The sequence below is a fragment of the Aquila chrysaetos genome, chromosome 23 (assembly GCF_900496995.4).
Source record: "Aquila chrysaetos chrysaetos chromosome 23, bAquChr1.4, whole genome shotgun sequence".
NCBI lineage: Eukaryota > Metazoa > Chordata > Aves > Accipitriformes > Accipitridae > Aquila > Aquila chrysaetos.
In genome coordinates this window covers 17186007-17205386 of record NC_044026.1, presented here as the reverse complement: position 1 = coordinate 17205386, position 19380 = coordinate 17186007, and the positions used below count along the sequence as shown (strand labels likewise).

The window sequence follows — 19380 nt, the reverse complement described above, 5'->3', positions numbered from 1 at the left end:
TGATCTCATTGTTAAAATCTGAAAAACCTCCAAAATCTATTATTTTTTCTTTAAAGTTGTACGTGGGGTCCAGTGTTATCCCGCATAAGGAACTAAGCTTCAGGAATGAGGAAATCACCCTCCCTAAAGAAGGGAAAGCAAATAACATTCTAATGTTATTTAACAGGATGATTAAACATTTGCCACCGAGACAAATAAAACTTTGCAACAAAACATTTCCAAAGCTTATGGATTCACACATGTACTTCTGTTCCTTCCGGCAGACAGACACTTGCTCTTGATGTAGGTGGCAGACTGTATTTTACTATTTCCTGCTCATGTCATTATGTAATTTACTTTTTAATCTGACGTGAGGAAATTGGTGCTTCTGGAGTGCATGTGGCTCCGACTACTACGGGATATTGCCACTTTACCGGGCGGCTGTTAAGCATTTCTGCGTCACCCCGATGTTTCGGTAGTTTCAACTGGACATTCACATTTTCTTGCTGAAGTCCTGCGAGCCTGTTAAGCTTTACGCAGACCCAGAGCAGTTAGATGAGAATGGGAATAATCTCTTACACCGCAAATTGACTTCCCTCTTTGTAGCCCTAGACACTGTTTCCAGCTGCTTTCAGTCTTTTAAACCCTTGAAAGCTTTCCTAATCCTCGTGTAGGCAGCCTTTATGTGCTCTACCTCCCTCCCCTTCCTCCTGATTGGCGAGGCTATTTCATGGCCTAATTCAGCCAACTACTACATCCCTGCGCTGCGGTTTGAAATAAGAGCCAGGCGGACAGTTGCCTCCCCGCTCCCGACTTTTAATAGGCTGGGGAAGGAAGGTTGGGAAACTTGACATTGTCTTAAGAAGAGTCCCGTCCCCCCCCAGCAAAGGATAAAAAGGGGTGGAAAAAAAAAATAATAATTAAAAAAAATAGGGAGGAGGAGGGGTGGAAAAACTTGCTTACGGTGGGAAACTTGATGGATTTGTGCGCTGCCGAGAGCAGCGCGGTGTGAGCAGCCCCTCGCCGGCTGGATGGATGATGGGAATCTCACCATGAGGCAGGTAAGGAGCCGCTGCCCGCCGGGGCCGGCCAGGCCAGCCCGGGCAGCCCGGGACGGGCTCGCCTCGCCGGCCCCGGGTCGTACCGGTACCAACCCCTGCGGAGCTCCAGGTGCTCCCACCAACCCCCCCTTCTTGTTTCTTAGCCTTGTCAAAAGGAAGTTTCCGGGGGGGGGAAAGGGGGGGGGGGGGGGATAAAAAAAATTAAGCGATTTGAGGGGTTTTGCGTAATCCTCCTGGCAGGCAGTGATGCCATGCAGGTCATTGTGCCTTTCGGGGTTGTACGGGGCACGAAAGCGGTTCGCGAGGGATGTAAATCAATTCCAGTTTGCCATGGTTTAAATGCATTGTGTAGGCTGTCTCGCAGCCCTGTTTGTGACATGCGAAAGGAAAGAACTTGCTGTGTTATAAGCCTAAACATGCCAATAATTCAGCCCAGGGATAATTTATTAAACAGCTCTGCGTGAGTTCCTTGCCTGCCAGTGCTTTAATCTTCGGATTGTTTTAAAATGTAGTAGTTTCAAGCTGTCTTACCGCTTCGCGAAAGTACTTTAAGATGGGTTTTCTAGGGGTTTTTTTCCCTAAGATTATTCAAATGAGTTTTTTTCCAAGACTTCTATTCACCTGAGGAGACAAAAGGAGCTTTTATCCTCGTTCTCACAGTTAAAAGGCACAGTGGCAAAATGTTTTTGATTCTCGCTGTTCGTAGTTTTACAACAACAATGTACGGTTAGAAGAGCCTTGTGGGAGCAAGGAAAACTGGCTGGGCTGTATCTTAAGACTGAATCAGAGATCTGTCCCAGTTTAAAAAGCCTTGCCAGTCCACTTCTCAAACTTGCACTTAATATGTTATTTTCTAGGTAGGCAATGGGTAAATATGAGGAAATGAGAGAAGTCTTCTGGGTTCTTTTCTGTGTGGGTGTTATTCATTCGGCTCTCAGTGGGATTTTTATAGTACATGTCCAGGGAACGCATGTGTGAGGATTTTGCACCTGTAGTGCAAATGGAGCATTTGTTTTCCGCTGACTTTCTGAAACTGTGGTGGGAAATCTCAGCTTCCTTACACCAGTTCTCTCTAAGTTACAGGAGGTGGGGAAGGCCGAAGAAAAAGAGGATATAGGTGATGGGAGGAGTAAAGGTATTTCTTTCTCCCACTAGCCAAAAAAATGCTTTTATGGCTCTTGAAAGAGAGAGGGGAATTCTTGTCCTTGCGAAGCAAAATGAAGGGCGTTTTATATACCGCATAGCTCAAGTTGGTCAGTTGGATGCACGTAGTCATCAGAAATGATTATCACCACAAGAGGGTACTTTGGCACAGGGGGTTGCCAACGAGGAATGAGAAAGCAGCAGCAATGCTACAGGATGGCAATAATAAAAAGTAAAACGCTCTGTGAAACGTGCCCTTTCCTCTCCTGAAGTACTTCTACCTAAGGTACAAGGCTTCACGGGTAATGAAGATTCATAGACGGTGGGTTAAAAGAGCAAGGCAAGGAAGTCAGAAGGCGGGGGGGTGTGTGTGTTAATGCACACACGAACCCTCCCTCCCCCGCCAAAAGAGGAGGGGAGGGAGACATTCCAGCCTAAAAAGAGGTGCAGGCACAGACAGAGGCGGGCTTATTCTTGCAGGGCCCGGCCCGGCCCCGTAGGTGTCTGCCTCCCTCCCTCCCTTTCCCCCGCAGGAGCGCAGCGAGGGGGACGCGGGCTCCCGAGGGGGACGCGGGTTTCTGAGGCGGGCGGGCTCGCTCCTGAGGCGGGCGGGCTCCCGAGGGGGACGCGGGTTCCTGAGGCGGGCGGGCTCCCGAGGGGGACGCGGGTTTCTGAGGCGGGCGGGCTCGCTCCTGAGGCGGGCGGGCTCCCGAGGGGGACGCGGGTTTTTGAGGCGGGCGGGCTCGCTCTTGAGGGGGACGCCGGCTCCTGAGGCGGGCGGGCTCGCTCTTGAGGGGGACGCCGGCTCCTGAGGCGGGCGGGCTCGCTCTTGAGGGGGACGCCGGCTCCTGAGGCGGGCGGGCTCCGCGCCCCTCTCCCCCGCCGCAGTGTCCCCTCCCGGTGGGGCGTGGGTGGGGAGCGCCGGCTGGAGCCGTGCCAGAGTTTGTTTAAACACCTGCCTCGGAGTGCGGTTTCTCTCTTTTCCCCGCCTCCCCGTGCCAAGCGAACAGTTTAGAAGTATTCCTCCGGGTTTGGTTGGTTTTGTTGCGCGCAAATATTTTCAGTTTGGCGGGGAAAGTCTGGGTGCGCTGCTTCGGGCCCGAGGGACAAAATCCAGGGAGCTGACAGTGAAGGGAGAGGCGAGGGGACGGACCCACGGGGCGCATCGGCCCACGGCAGCAGGCTTCAGGCTGTAGTGGGAACCGGAGGCTGTGATGAGCTGCGAACTAAGCGTACAGAATGTTCAGGAACTCCATTGCAGCAGACACTTAGGAGCGGGAAGGTCATGTGCAGCTGGAGCCCTTGCTCCTGCTTCTAGGTTGAAGTTGTTACGGGCAAGAGGAATACACAGAAGGTGACTCTTCTGTTGGCCCATTTACTGCCCTCCTAGTCAGAGCAACAAAGAACTTTTTACCTCATCTTCTCCCTTGCCCAGCAATCCTCCCTCTCCCCAGTTTCCTCCCTGCCTGTCCCGTTGCCTTCCCTGCCCTTCTGTTGCTCCCCTGCCCTTGTGCCAGCTGGCTGTAAGGCAGTGAGGGGTGAGTTAATTCCTTCCTCTTACCAGGTTCTGCGAGTAACTGCTCCCACCTTGAGAGGCTCTTGGTGGGAGCTACAGCTTAATTTGGGGTTGCAGAGTTAACCATCAAGCAGGCAGTGTGTTGCGGGTGTTGGAGTGAAACCGTGGATTATGCTGATGACTGATCTGGCCCAAAGGCAGCCCGCATGTACTGAACAATAGTCCATAGCAAGACAAATGCGCTAATTTCCCCAATAGAAGTGCAGGAATTACTGTGGAAATGTAATATGTGGCCTGTTGAGTTGGTAAGATTCAACCTACTTCACCACTGTGCAAGACCAATAGTCTCTAGCAGGTAATGGGGTGGTGTAAATGTCGCGTTGAGATTTGTAAATGAGACAGTAGAAAGAAGCAGTCATTTTTAGGTGGTAATTGAAAACCTCAGCAAGAGGTGTCCCCTTGCCGTCTGAATGACTTCCCATATAAGCTCCAGTAACCAACATGGGAAAATTTCTATCCTATTGCTGTGTATGTGACATCTGGGAAAGTATACTGGTCACTGTGTACCTGTAAATGTTTAAGCATCCACAGGAAATATACCCATTTAAGTGTGCTAGCATGTTATAAGACTAGCGTTAGGAGCCAGAAGTGCAATTTTTTAAAGGTATCTAACATGGTTGCAAGACAAAAAAACCAGCTAACCTGACAAAAAAAAAAAAAAATCCTTTGCAGGTAACACATTTTCTGCTTTGCAGAGTACTTCATTCAGTTTATTACTTAAAAAGAAACTCCTAAGTAAGGAAACTTGCAAGTGATGGAAACTCCTGAGAAGATGCTCAGCCTTCATGTGGTAGCGTGGTCGTTTCGTGTGGCTGGACACAGTTAAGTGGCTGGATTCCCTGAGTTTGCTGCAGAACTGGAGAGGGCACTGTGGGCTCTGTTTTAAGTTCCCTAAGCCTACTTCACAGAAAATCAAATGTTTTATGAATTTTAATACTTCATTTTCACTCACTTTCGCCCACAACATATCCCTGAAGTGCAGCTCGTGGGAGTGTCACTGACAACAAATGCAACTCCTTATTTTGACCTCTTCCTATTGAAGCCCCATTGACTTTGATCGAGGCAGGCTCGAGCCCTTCATCACGTTCAACAAAACGACTGTTAACTGACAGGCCACCTAAAAATGAAAAACTGTGTTTCTAAGGCACATAAAGCCATTACAATTACTTGTCACGACTGCAGTCATAGCTTTTAGTGTGCCTATAATTCACCAAGTGAATAAATGCTGCATACAATTTCAGTGCAAAACACATGCAAAATTCAAAATCAGTCCCTTTCCTTACAGCTGTTTAAGTTCTTAGCATGTGTTTCTTATTTCCTATTTTCTTTTGCATACCTTTTAAAATTCTTAATGTGTTCCTCAGTAGAAAAGCTGCATTCTTATCCTGGAGTGCTGTAATCCTTAGCCTTGCTTTAGGAAATTCTCTTTTAAAATTCCTCCTGGGACGTTTTGTTGTTTGTTTGGCCTGTAAGGGAAGAATGAGCATCTTGGAGAATGCAGCTTTTTTTTTTGTGTACCGTGTAGAATAAAGAAAACAAGTGTACAGAGTCCGCAGGCTGGGAGTGTATCAGTTAATTAGCGGCTGGACATTGCTCGGTAGGAAGCCTGGCGAGGTTTTTTTGTGCGTGTGTGTATGTGTGTTGTCTGCTCCCTTTGATCACTTGTGTGGTAAATAGACATGCAGGGTAGCTATAGCAACATGTGCTGTAGGTTGGTGGGAACAGAGGGGACGGGATCCCCGGACAAAGGGTAGTTTGTTAGAGTGGTTGGTTCTGATTAGGAAAAGGTGGCACCAATCAGGGCATTTAAAAACATCAGTTTTGCAAAACGCAAATGGATGTTATCGGTTTCAAAGTAACGTTTGTTTCTGCAGCTCTGAAAGAGCAGATCATAGGGAAGATTGGGGAGGAAGGGGGAGGGATAATAAAAAGCAGAAGCAAAACACTTTTGAATGTAAAAATGCTCATGCTGGATATGCTTTTTCTGGTGGTGCTGCAGTGTATATGCATTTTGCAAGAAAGCATTTGTAGGAACCAAATTACCACAGATGATGCTACAGATAGTAGTGTTTTTAAAATATGGCTTTAGAGATGCAATGATGCTAACCTGATGTTGCGTAGCATCATCTGATCCATTACCTTTCTCCAGTTTCTAAAAGTCCTGTGTACAATTTGCGATCAAAAGATACTGTACCTATTTCAGCAGCCTACCTGTAGAGGTCAGACTTGAAGTTCTCAAAATCTTCACATGGTAGAATTTCAACCTAAAGCTATAAAAACACAAAATCAGGCATAGCCACTTTCCTCATTAACTTTATGTGGAATACTCTTAAAATAATGTTGGTTTGTCAGTGTCGGGTTATTAAGTAACACCACATTCTGCATTGATGGCAGCCTGAAATACATCGAAATTCAGCTTTGTCTCGCGTCTTGAACAGAACCCAACCTAAAGCTTTTATTAGCGCCTGAATTATTTAGATGTGTATCTCCCTCTCTCTGATCCCCACCAGGCCTCCTACCTTTGATGAGATCTGTCTCCAGCTCTCTCCCTCCCGCCTGCCCGGCACTCTGCTGCCTTCCCACTGCTGCCTGGTCCCAGGGCTTCCCGGCTGGGAGGGACTGGGAGGCAGGCAGCAGCGGCATGGAGGGCTTCAACAGCTTCTGAGCTCGGCAAAAAGTTGTCAGAGCTCAGAGTCCCAGCGCAGAGTAGCACCAGAGGTAAGGGGGCTGCTGGAGCCTGGGGTCAAGGCAAGTGAACTGCGGGGAACGAGGAGCTCGTGGTAATGCTGAGGGGATATGCTCAGTAAATGCTTCAGCATTTGGAGAAACAGTTTGATTTGGAGAAACAGTTTGATTTGGCTGAGGGTGAAGACAGAGCTGAAAGGAGCAGACCTGTATTCGCACACAACCATGTGAATAGCCTTTTGAATGTGTGCTGGAGTTTGTTTGAACTGAATTTCAGACTTCTTAGGGTATGCCATTCTTGGGTTTGAAGTCTTTTATTACAGTTGTGCAGCTTAGAGCTTGTAATGCTTTAGCAAGCTGTAAGGAATTTCTGTATATCCCTGAGATCCCTGGCTTGCAGTGCAGAATCCACCCTGTCTGAAGGCTGGGAAAGGCGCTGAAGGGTAGGAAGCTGATTTTGATCTCTTTTCTAAACAATAAACAATCTCTTTTCTAAACAATAGATCTCTCTTCTAAACAATAAAAATAGCTCTTAATTCTTTAAAATTCTTTCCTATTTGCTGTCGTGTCATGGTTGGTTATCATTATGATTTATATCTTCCCAGGGGGATGCGGGAAGACAAAAAAGCTGGCAAATAGGCGATGTTTGTTTGGCCCTGAAGTATGATAAAACTTTTGCGATTGCATAAGTGTTGAGATAGCTGGTTAGAAGAACAACTTTAAGATAGTAAAACAAATAAAAGAGAGTCCAGGCTTTTACTCCTGGCTTAGTGGGACAGTAAATGAGGAGATCCACGGGGCTGATAGGATTTTTCATTGTAGTGTGATAGACTGTAATGAAAATATTTATGGAGGGATATTTCATGGCCGCAGAAAGGGGCTGGTGACACAGTATGACAGTCGCTCCACATTTTGGGGTGGGGAGGCCAACATATTTCTCACGCCTCTGGCGGCGCCGACAGCTTCCCGTCACGCTGCGCCCCGGCCGCCTTGTGCTGCCTGTGCACCTGCGGGCCCGCGGCATCGCCCGTCGCCTCCCTTCGGCACCCTGCGTCCCGAGCAGGTGCCCATGACTAATGGCATTAACTTGGCTCTTTGGGTCTGCAGGTATTTAATTACTGAACAGCTGCAGCAGGAGCTCAGAGGGACCCCCCACCACAGCGGTAGGTCAGACTCATTTGTGATACCGGCAAGCCGATGCACTGCTTACACTCAGGTGAAGAGAGAGCTTGCTCAGATGAGACCCCGCCAACCATCTCTGGGATCTCCCTTTCTGTTTTTTTTTTTTATTGGAACCTGTATTCTGAGCGTTAGCTGAGACTGATGTTTTCTTCCAAAACATACTGAGAAATCAGTATTTTACAGCAAAATGATTCTCAGAAAAATTCTTTTCTTTTGTCAGTAGATGTCCCATATGGAAACATGATCCTTCTTTTTTTTTGTTGGATTTCTTTATTTGGTTTGTTTTGTGTATTGTTTTTTTTTTTTTTTCTTCCTGAGTGGTAATTGGAGACATAAAAAAAAAAAAAGAAAACAAAAAGAAAAGAGGAACACTACACATTTACATATACATATTTATATATTTAGAATTGGAGTTGCCAAATTCAGCCACTCCATCATAAGAACAGCCAGCATCCCAGTTTCAAGATACTATTCATCACCAAGCAAGCTTCAAAAGTGTTGGAGGAAGCTTTATCCTTGGAATGTGTTGGGTTTTTCCCCCTAAGGTTATGCCCTTATTGCAAAATCTGTGTATTAAACAGGAAAATGTAAACTCTAATGACAACTTCTGCTTTGTGGACCACCAAGGTCTGCCTCTGTCTCCTGCCTCAGCTTTTTTCCTCTTTCCCAACCAGCTCTAGCTCCCTGGGTAGCTGGGGCCTCAAGCTCTCAGCCTGGTCTCTGGTCCCACCTCAGCTCTGGAGGCAGGGATACTGACAGATACCACTCTCACTTCTCCTGTTTCTGTTCTCGTGCGAGTCACGAGAGGCTGTAGGCAGAAACCTACACAACTCTGTTTATAGTCTCACTGAAAAATACACGTGCTGTAAATCTGAGGTGCAGAGGAACAAGAAGAGCAGGGGAAGGGAAGGCAAGGCTGCCCTGAGCAAGAAAAAGGACTGTCCCTTTCAGAGCACCGCATGTGGATAAAGCTCTTGGGCAGGGACACGTGATGGCCCAGCACTGAGCAGATTTGTCCATGTGATGCTCAGGAGAGTGTGTATGCCTGGGTTCTGCCTTGTGTTAAGCGGCATCAAAATTAGTGTGCACTTTGCTCCCTGACAGGTGTGAGCTATGTAGACCTTGTTTTTGACAAATAATATGCAACTTAGGAAGCTTAGATTTTGAGTTGTATGCAAAGTTACGCTATGAGTGGCCTAGTAGGACCTATTGAAACAAGTGACTGTAAAGAGTTAATGACTATGACTTCATTTTGAACTGGATAACCTCAGAAGTATAGTTTAGGCAGAGATTTCAAACTGGGAGTTAAGCAGTTCAAAAGTGCACTATATTGTTTTGGTCTAATTAACACAACATGGTGATAAGACATTAAAGCAGAGTGACAACACTATACATTGATAACAGGGGACATTAATGCCTGCAGACACAGTCTACATTGTAAAAATCTGAAAAAAAAAAAGGCTTATTATGTTAGATAGGTCAATGTGATTTGACCTAGTTTTGCTTTGCTGCTTGGAAATTATGTCAGTATTCGTTATGTCATATCCTTGGATGAGCAATTTAACATCCTTTTTGCATTGCAGTGTTGTCCTAATATTTTATATATATTTACTTGCTCTCTAAAAGGATCCTTCAGGCTAATTCTAGAGATCTGGGAAAAACTGATACAAAACAAAACCTCCTGAAACTGGCTTCCCTTTTATATATGTCTTCTGTGCAACAAAAAGGAGCGAATTTAGTCACAGCAAAATTATAGCTACAAATTCTGAAAAGTATCTTGTCCCTTTTGCATGTACAGGTCATTAAAGTTCATGAATAAAGAATCACTGTGCTAACTCATGTAGCCGTGTACGCCTTTCCCGTGCATGTTTTTCATCGCTAGAAAATAGCATTTTTAACTTTACCTAGATGCTTAGGTAAAATAGAGTGGACTAAAGGAATCACGCCATATACTTTCCTTGGGAAATGTAAGGTCTCATATGAAGTCATCAGTATTTCTCCTGGAAAAACTGAGGTTTTTTTTTTTTAGTCTTCAACAAAATCACAAGGACTTTCCTTCATATTTATGTTTACGCTCTTTTTTTCTCTCCTACCATCTGGACTTGTAAGGCAAGACTTTGTGTTTGCCAGGACTCAAATCAGGGAACAACTAGAGGATTAAATGCTACTGTTCTTTGCTTTAATGGAAAAATAATCTGTTGTTACAGTGTTTTGGTAAGTGCCAGCAAAGGAAAGCTTTGTCTCTTCCTTAGCTTTACGTATCCATCCACACCTATGCCCCTTACTGGTGTGTAACCACTGTAGGGTATTGCAAGGTTGCACCTTTTGCTCCTTAGCCTTTCTTGATCTGAAATGGGCAGCTCTGAAACCTGATTTTGCTTCTGCTGAAGTCAGTGGGATTGGGGAGGAGGTGTGGATTCCCCCTTCAAAATACTGTGTTACTGTAGTTATTCAAGTATGTCTGTGAGTAAATTTGCACCTTTGTGACAAATGCTGAACAGATCAGGTGATAGTGTGAGAGCAAAACCAGGCTTTCTTTCCTGATTTTTTTTTTTTACCGTTTTTATTTTCATTTGTATTTTCTTGAACAATAAGAAATTTGTTCTTGAGTTTCAGCATAAGCTTGTTCCTTGCAGTTTTGAAATATTTTAATGAAGGAAGAGCTGTACAGGTTCCTCACCATTTCTTCACAGTACGTCTAATCTTCAAAAGGTCCCACGTACTCAGATTTTTCAGCTCAAGTAAAATTTAAAATTGTAATAGCTATCTGAAGTCTTTGAGTGTACTTCAGGTGCAAATGCTCTTACATCCCTTGTTAACCAGCTTAATTGGAACAAAAGCCTGATAAGAATGAGCGTTCAGGGGTGCCTCTTCTGTGCTATAACATTTGTTCTTGATCCCTAATTAAGCTTTGTTACTGAAGGTTAAAAAATCCTCCCATAAAACAACTCCTTGACTGTCATGGGAGAACTCTGTTATTGCCTCCCATGCTCCTCCTCCCTTTAAAGATAACTAAAGTGTGAACTGCTTGTGAAAGATTAGCAATGACTGAAAATAAACACCACGTATCTCTAGAGTAGTAGAAGCCTCATGCCTGAGGGATAAAATGATTGTGGACTGACAATACTATTCATATAGCTAGCAAGACTGTGCACGGATAGGGATTCACAGAAAGTTCAGATTGGACTCTGGAGATTATCTGGTCCAACCTTCTCTTCAACACAGGTCACTACAACAACTTACTCAAACAATCTTGAGCATTTCCAGCACCAAAGTCCACCGCTTCCCTGGGCAGCCTCTTCCAATCTCCAGCTGCTCTCATGGGAAAGAATTTTTTTTTATTTTTTTTTTTTTTTTTTTTTTTTTTTTTTTTTTTTTTTATACCCAGACAGAATTTCCCTCGAAGCAGCTGGTGCCCACTGCCTCCTGTCCTGTCAGCGGACATCCTTGTGAAGAGAGTAGCTCTGTTTCCTCTATAACTAACTTTTTAGATATTCAAGAAGTGTGATTAGATCGCCCTTGAGCCTTCTCTTCTCGAGGCTGAGCAAACCTGGTTCCTCCAACCTTTCTTCATATGTCAAGTTCTCCAACCTCTTAATAATCCTGGTGGCTTCTGCTAGACCCTTCCCAACTTCTCCAACTGAGAGCACCAAAACTGCTCACAGTATTCCAGGTGTGGCCTAATAAGTGCCAAGTAGACTGAAATAGCCATATTCCTTGATTTACTGACTACTTTTGCTGGTGCAGCCCAGGAGACTGCTGGCCACCTTCCCTTCCCACCACTGGCTCCTGTTCAGCTCGCTGCCTGCCACCACCCCCAGGTCCCTTTCAGCAGAGCTGCTCCTCAGCCCATCAGTCCCCAGCTTGTGCTGCTGCTTGGGATTATTTCTTTCCAGGTGCAGAACATTCCATTCATCTTTGTTAAAGCTCGTATTATGGCTGTGTTGAGAAAGTTACTTTACAGCCTCCAAGAGAGGCTTCCTGGCCAACATAGCAAAAAAACCCCAACCCCCAAACCTTTCCCCCTTTAGCTTGATCTTACTGCATGATTGCCCACAAAAGACTTTAGTTGTTTCTCGAGCATCATATGTGTTTCTGGACAGGAAATCCTAGGGTATTAGATCATGGATCTTGTCTAATTTGTCTATCTCAGTGACTTTTTCTATTGTCTGTTTCTATTAATTTATACCTGTAAATGTTGTAGAGGAGTTAGCTTTAGGAAGACAGATTGTGTTGTTGTGGTCTAGAAAATCTGGAAACGGTTACTGGAGAAAACAGGTTTGTGGAGAAATGCACTTTATTTCCCAGTTTGTCTTGAGCTGGTGCAGTAGGTATGCTCCAAGAGAGACTAATAACCAATGGTGCTGATTTTTTCCCTAAGGTTCCCTTGAGTTTTCAGACTAATTCCAGTACATTCTCCTAGTCCAGTGATTTTTTTTTTTTTTTTTTTTTTTCCTCTTTGGATGGAGCCTTGCTGCTCCTCACTCTGACTGTGCTGTAGGATTTCTAATATTGCCTCCTCACTTTCCTGCCCCCAGTTTTTTGGCCTCTGTCTTCAACCTCCTGCTCCTTCCCCAGACATCTGGACACTAGAGCTTGCAGAACTGTAGGGTAAACCCAGGGGGAAGAGAGGGGTCTGGAAGAAAGAGGGGAAATGCCATCTCAATCCCTCGCCTTTCCAAATGTGCTTTTAACCTCATCAGGCAGGTAGGCTTTGCCAACCTAGGTATCTTTTAGTCTTTCTGAATGTCTTTTGGCTGATGCTTGTGCCATTGGTTGGTGCTATGCCAGGGAATAGAAAGAGAAGGAAAGGGGCAGCTCTGGCTGTTTGTGTGCTATTCCTACAGAACAACAGGGGAAGCAGCTCTCTATTTTTCTTGACAGCAGTACATTTTGAAATACCAGGGTGCATTCCTGAGACTAGACTAAGTTACTCAGAAAATAAAGTACAGAAGAGAGGGACAGAGAGAGGCCCAGAGGGAAAACAACTATGTGGGAGAGGAGACCAGGAGGAGCCTGCGGGGAAGGAAAAGATTACCACGCTCTCGTCTTAAAATTGCATTAGGAAAGCAGAGGAAGCAGCCTTTATACAGAAATTGTGAATGAAGCTTGTTTGAAAGCCTTGAGGATGCAAATAGGACTTTTCAGTGCTACAGAATCAGAAGTTGCCCTGGTAAGCACAGATGCAAGAAAAAGGAATAGTTCATAAACTTCAAGAGCTTGGAGGCAAAGAGAAGGAAGGCAGTAGACAGAAAGGTAAGGAGGATAAAGACAACCTCTGAAGCATACAAAGGGGGTTAAACACTCACAACAGCCCCTGTAACTTCCCATTCTTTCTCCATTAAACTGTCTGACCTATCTCTTCTTGAAAGAACCGTTCCTGATGGTACCTGTTTTTTACAGGCGCCTTTGCGTTGCAGTGTAAAGGTGTAATGGGACGATCAATGGAGTTTTGTTTTATAAATCCTCTGGAAAACTATTTTCCTAGCAAGCTTTTTCTTTCTAACAGGTATTAAAAAGACACTGCAATATTCTGGGGTGTTGGGTTTTTAACGTCTCTAAAAGCAGCTAAAGTATAAGGCTTAGTTTTCTGATCAAACTGAAAGGCGTTTGGCCTTTTCAGTCTTGAGGTCATTACGTAGTGTGTGTAAATAAACGTTTTCTACCAGGCGCTGAAACCTTGCACGTGAGGGCTAGAGGTATACATAATCCATTAAAAAGTCAAATGTACCAATAACTTTATGCATCTTCATTTCTAAAATTTGTAAGCTAGACGTATGGGACAGCATCAATGTAAAAAATTCTGGGATTTTTTTTACCATAAGGTGCTGTTAAAAAAGGGCTTCATTCCAACTGTAAGACCCTTAGTCCTGCCTGATGATCTCGTAGGTCTTCCACTGTGTGAATAAAGACTCAGCCTGCAGAAGTGACAATATGGCTTTTAGCAGACAGAAAAACAAACCCATGTTGCTTTATTTTGCAAAAGTCTTACTCCCCAGTAATTTCATGACTGCAATTATATGGGAAAAGCTAGGGTTTACGATAAAGACGTTTGATGTTGTGATATGTCATCTCAGTAGAAAGTACTATGAAAGATGTGACACCAGTTAGAAGATAAGGACAGATATTGTACAATGCTGTACTTCAGGCCAGGCATAAGTCCAGCCATTAGAGTTGAAAGGTGACTGACTTAATTAATTTTCCCAGCTTTGGACCATTTCATTTGAAAGTGCTGTGCTAAGACTTATCCATTAGAGATTTAAAAAATACATGTTAATGTGCTTTGCAGTGCAGATACACACTAAGCGGTATTAGGATGGCATATGCACTGTAGCAAATGAAGCAAGCTTGGGGATTTATTCATATTTACAATAGATGTTTGTTTACTTACTCTGTTCTCTCTCTTGTGTAGGGTGAAAAGCTTACATATGTCTTCAGGTGATAATGGACAAATTAATTAATTAATAGGTGTGGCTTTGCTCCAAATCAGAAGGTCAAGAATCTTTGCCTAGTGTGTGGGAAAGAATGATACTCAGAGTGATTAACACCCAGAGGAAATTTCTCAGAGTTTATTTTAGCTAGGCTATAGTTGATAACTCCCTTGGCTAATAGCATGCCTGGCTACACGTCAATCACCATTTGCAGAGCTTAACTCTGAATAGCAGTTATTGGTCACATATGTTGGCCTGTCAACTCTCGTTTCAGAAACAGGATGCAAAATGGCACATGGGTAAACTCTAGCATTTGGGGGTTTTGTTTCTATTTTATTGTTGTTGAAAAACTCCGATTTTTAAGAAAGGAAATATAGGAAGGCTCTTGGTGAAAGTCTGCTTAAATGAAGTAAGAGACTCTCCATGCTACGCTACTTCATTTTGCAGGCAGGAGAAGTTAGGGAGAGAGGTTAGGAGAATGGGAATAACTGAACAAATTCCCATGGCTGTTGCCACTTGTGCCCTAGGCCGACAGGCGGGTGCTGTATGTGGATGCTCTAATGATATTAAAGATTGTATATGGATAAAACCAATGACCTAACATCATACTTTTCGTTGTTGTTGATGGTACGCAACTGAGAGTTGTAGGAGAGGATGCCGATGTGTGGTCCAGGGCGGCTATGTCTTTCTGGTGTACTGCTGCTAAGAGAGTTGCAAGAACAGCAAATCCTTTGTTGGCCACTCCACACCAGCTAGCTGAAACGAATTGTTAATCAGGAAGGAGAGTCGGACAATGACATACCAGAGAGCCTCTGGAAAATTTTGTCATGCCTTGGTCTTACCTGGAAATGGAGATTCTAATAATGACTTTGAAAGATGTTTTGAAGTTTACTTACAGTTTTACTTACAAAAAGCAGTAAGAACTGGTGATATTGATGATTTAAGAAGGCATAGGAGACAGCTCCTTACCGTAGGGTTGAAATGTATACTGTGTCTTTGTGGAATATAGTTCTCTTCAAATGGTACTCTCTTCCCCAGCAATATCCAATCTTTCTTCTCTCTCCAGCTCTCTCAAAAAACCCCAAAACCCTTCCAAAGCAATCAGCCCACTAAAACTGTTTCATTTTCAGATGACAGGGCTAAGTTTTTGTGTTCTGGGTTGTATCTGGACTGAGCAATTGTTTTGTTCCACTTGACTATATTAAAGCACTAAATATGCTATTCTACATACTATATGTAAAAAAAATATTTGTATTTAATGGCAAAATTAATTGAAATAATTACTTTTGACTTATTCCTTAAAACATTTTATTCAAGTTGACATACTGCTGTAAAATGTGTATATTTTGATGAAACTGAACTTCTCAGCAGGGAGCTGTTCTATCAAAAAAATTTTGATCTATTCCTGTGATCTGTGAATGAGACTGAAATACTCGTTGGAATTAAAACATCTGGTAAAAGAAGAGGTGAAGAATTCACATGAATTTTTAAAAACATTGTTTCATTGTGAAATTTTGTGTCAGACCAGATGATATAAAAGAGGCTTTATGAAATGTAAAATACAAAACATTTTAATTTTATTAAGAAAGTTTGTGTTTCATTGTTGAAGAACAAGGTCTCCAGTAGTTAGAAGCACTTCATCTGATCAGTTCCCCAACCCTAGTAATAACAGAATTGGTCTTTTCTATAATCACAGGATTACTATTACATTTTAGATATTCAGGAAGAGAAAAAGTCATGATATGGTGGATAAACATCCTTAGCCAAGGCTATAGTGAGGATCTTGCTAAGTACCTTAAGGTAAACATTACAGGTACCTTGTTTCTTCATAGGCTTTTGTAACAAGGTAACCAACAAGTTTATTTCTTTAATTCTTCCTCCCTTACCACACCTCTATCCTGACAGACATACACATACCTTTCTAAGAAGTGAAGAAGAAATGCTTTAAAGGTTGCATGAAGCATCAACAGTGGGCTATGCTCAGATATCATGCAGTGATTGTCCTGAAGCAGAACTGATGCAAAATTTAGTGGTGATACGTAGATAAGAACAAGGGACCAATTCCAATTTTGAATACAATTGCTTGAATATAATTCCAGCAATGATGTTCCAGTAGCTCAGAAAGGTACAGGGAACATCCATTCTCCAAATCCTGATTATACAAGTAATGAAATGAGTCATAGTATCTCATAAAATATTTAAGGACAATGGTATAAAAGATCAAAAGCCATAAAAGCTTCTAGAATGACTTAGAATGAGGGAGATAAATTGCTAGTGTCCTCTCACTAGCAGGAAATTCTTTGGGGGAAAATTGCAAATGATACTAGGAAGTGGACTATACTCATACTAAGAAGGGCTGCTTCACTAAATATACTCTAAATCCCCAAATCTGACCTGGGGAATTTCTGTCCAGACTCTGGATGCATTATCGGTTTAACTTTGAGCACGTAAGATGTGTTGACTGCATTTTCCAAATATGCAGAGCATTTTGTTTCAGTGGATTAAATAATTCACAGATGTTTTACTATGCCAAAATTTGGCTGTAGTTTAAAGCATCATGTTAAAGGTTTGGTACATGGTTGTATTTTTAATATTTTGCAGGTTTATCTTTGTCTCTTAAATGCAAATGTGCTGAGACAGGAAGCCTGGACCAGGTCAGTTTGTGGCTCTGTTACAATTTCACGTCTCCATATGTCCATGCTGCAACTGAGGAGTTACTTACTCATCTTATTTGCATGGTGACCCCCAGCTCTCCCACGCTAACGACATAGGCATAGGTATGAAGGAGGCCCCCAGTTCTACTTTTATGTCAGCCACTATACATCCCCTATTCACCTCAGGGGTCAACACAGATTAAATCAGCTTATGCTGCTAGATCTCTAGTACCTGTCTATATTTTCCTCCAAGTGTCCAGAAGCCTTCCTGCAATTGAGTGGAAAGCATCATGGAGTGGTTCAACTGCAGCTGGCGGAACCACAGCAATTGCCCCAACAAATCTTAGTAACAGACACAGGAACTTCAGTCTGAAAACTGGTGTGAAAAAACAATAGAGTGAAAATTGTAAATACCCGAGCGAACACAAGTTTATCTGCCTTACTAACTGGATTTTGGACATCTGGGTCTAAATCTGTGGCTTATTACTTATATCAAGCAGGGGAAGAGATATATAAAAGTGGAGCTGCAGAATCAGGCCTTTCCCAACAAAACCTTGCATAACTGATCTTTATAATCTGCGCAATCTATCTGTCTTCAAACTATGTATGGATTGACATACAGAGCTGAAGCCTCCTGGTGTTACGTAGGATGCTCACTTTAATTTAAGGAAGAAGAGTGGTGGGAAGGCTTTAAATAGATTGTGGTGAAAGATACTTTTTTTTTAAACATAGGTTTGATCTAGGCAGAACAATACAGGATAATGGAAATAATACTGAGCATTGCTGCTGTCTGAGAAGTCAGGTTTAGTGAAGGAGTGCTGTGTTAGTGTTTCAGCAAGGTCTAATACAGCATGAGGGAACAGGGTGGGGAAAGGCATCTCCAGTAGGTTTGGGATTTTTAAGAAAACAATAAAAAATACATGGTAGCCTGAAATCCAATAGTACTCTTAGTTTGCAGTGTTTTCCCCTCATCCCTATTTAAAAAGACTAAAATGGAAGTGTTTGTTTTTAAGACAGAAATGTTATTTACACAAGACAGCAAAAGTCTGTGCTGCGTATAAAAGACATACGTTTTAAAACTGGCTTCAACAGGAAATCCAAATGTGATATTCTGTAGGTTTAAAAGAAGCCATTTTATAAGCATTTGCATATAATTAAACATTTGCAAGAAATTCAGTGACCCATTTGATATGAATGAGGGAAGGGATACCATCCAGAGGGAGCTTGACAGGCTTGAGGAGAGTGGGCCAATGTGAACCTAACAAAGTCAGGGCAATGCCCAGTATCAATACAGACTGGGTGAGGAATGGATTGAGAGCAGCCCTGCAGAGAAGGACTTGGCGATGTTGGTGGATGAGAAGCTGGACATGAGCTGAGAATGTGTGCTTGCAGCCCAAAAGCCAACCATATCTTGGGCAGCATCAAAAGAAATGTCGCCAGCAGGTCGAGGGAGGTGATTCTCCCTCTCTACTCCGCTCTCATGAGACCCCACCTGGAGTTAATGCATCCAGCTCTGGGATCTCCAGCACAGGAAAGACATGGACCTCTGAGAGCAGGTCCAGAGGAGGGCCACAAAAATGATCAGAGGGCTGGAACACCTCTCCTCTGAAGAAAGGCTGAGGGAGTTGGGGTTGTTCAGCTGGAAGAAGAGAAGGCTCCAGGGGGACTTTACTGTGGCCTTTTAGTATTTAAAGGGGGCTTATAAGAAAGATGGAGAGAAACTTTTTACCAGGGCCTGTAGTGACAGGACAAGGGGCAACAGTTTTAAACTAAAAGAAGGTAGGTTTAGGTTGGATATAAGGAAGACATTTTTTATGACGAGAGTGGTGAGACACTCAGATTGCCCAGAGAAGTTGTGGATGCTCCATCATTAGAAGTGTTCAAGGTCAGGCTGGATGGGGCTTTCAGCAACCTGATCTAGTGATGTCCCTGCCCACAGCAGGGGAGTTGGACTAGATGATCTTTGAAGGTCTTTTCAATCCAAACCATTCTATGATTCTGTTGGGTTTTTTCTTTTTGTTTACTTAGGTCCTGGTTTAGGCAATATTATGAGATGCCCTCTTTTAATAAACCATGCTAATCTTGATTAAACCATGCATGATTGCATTCCAAGAAGTATACTAATTTAACTGGAAATATTCTGGATATACTGCACTCTTGTGATGGGAGTCATCTGACAATACAGTCACTGACAATAGGACATCTATGTCTTAGCCCATTTGCTGCAGGCTTCTTTTATAGTCCATAGATATAGGTATTCCCAGAACAGGATTCTTTTTTGCACTAAAGGCATCTAAAACTGGTCAGATCAATTGCTTCCTTGAAATGCCTATTGAGTATAAAAGGATTCCACGATTGGTAGGATCTAGTCATCTGTAGGCTTCTATATTATGAACACCTCTAATTCATCAGAAGAACTGAAATTTAGTATCATTTAGAGTGGGCTTTGTTTTCCCAGACATCTGTTATATCCCATTCAAAGATGGCTGTATAAAACATGCAGAAAAATCTTGCTTTATGTTGTCTTTCTGACCTAAAGTCAGGTGAGATGAATTTCAGGCTTTATAGAGGATGTGACCAGCTAAGGTTAGCAGAGTGGCACTACAGTCTCCTAGCAGCCAGGGATGGTTCCTTTAGCAGAATTCATGCTACCGTTTATTTTAAGTGCT

The 19380-nt window shown here is 43.2% G+C and overlaps 1 protein-coding gene across 7 annotated transcripts in view; it reads left to right on the top strand.

Annotated features, from left to right (window-relative positions):
- The window catches only part of MID1 (midline 1), a 264289-nt gene that overhangs the window by 99283 nt on the left and 145626 nt on the right, over window positions 1–19380 (top strand). For 3 of the 7 annotated variants that reach the window (XR_003921164.1, XR_003921163.2, XM_029998913.2), the window contains exon 1: window positions 774–1040. The exons of 2 other annotated variants lie outside the window; for them this stretch is intronic. The gene's annotated coding sequence lies outside the window, so the exon portion shown is untranslated. Of the gene's footprint in view, window positions 1–773; window positions 1041–6358; window positions 6478–16686; window positions 16712–19380 lie in introns of those variants that run through there. 2 more of the 7 variants (XM_029998916.2, XM_029998917.2) reach the window with 2 other exon arrangements.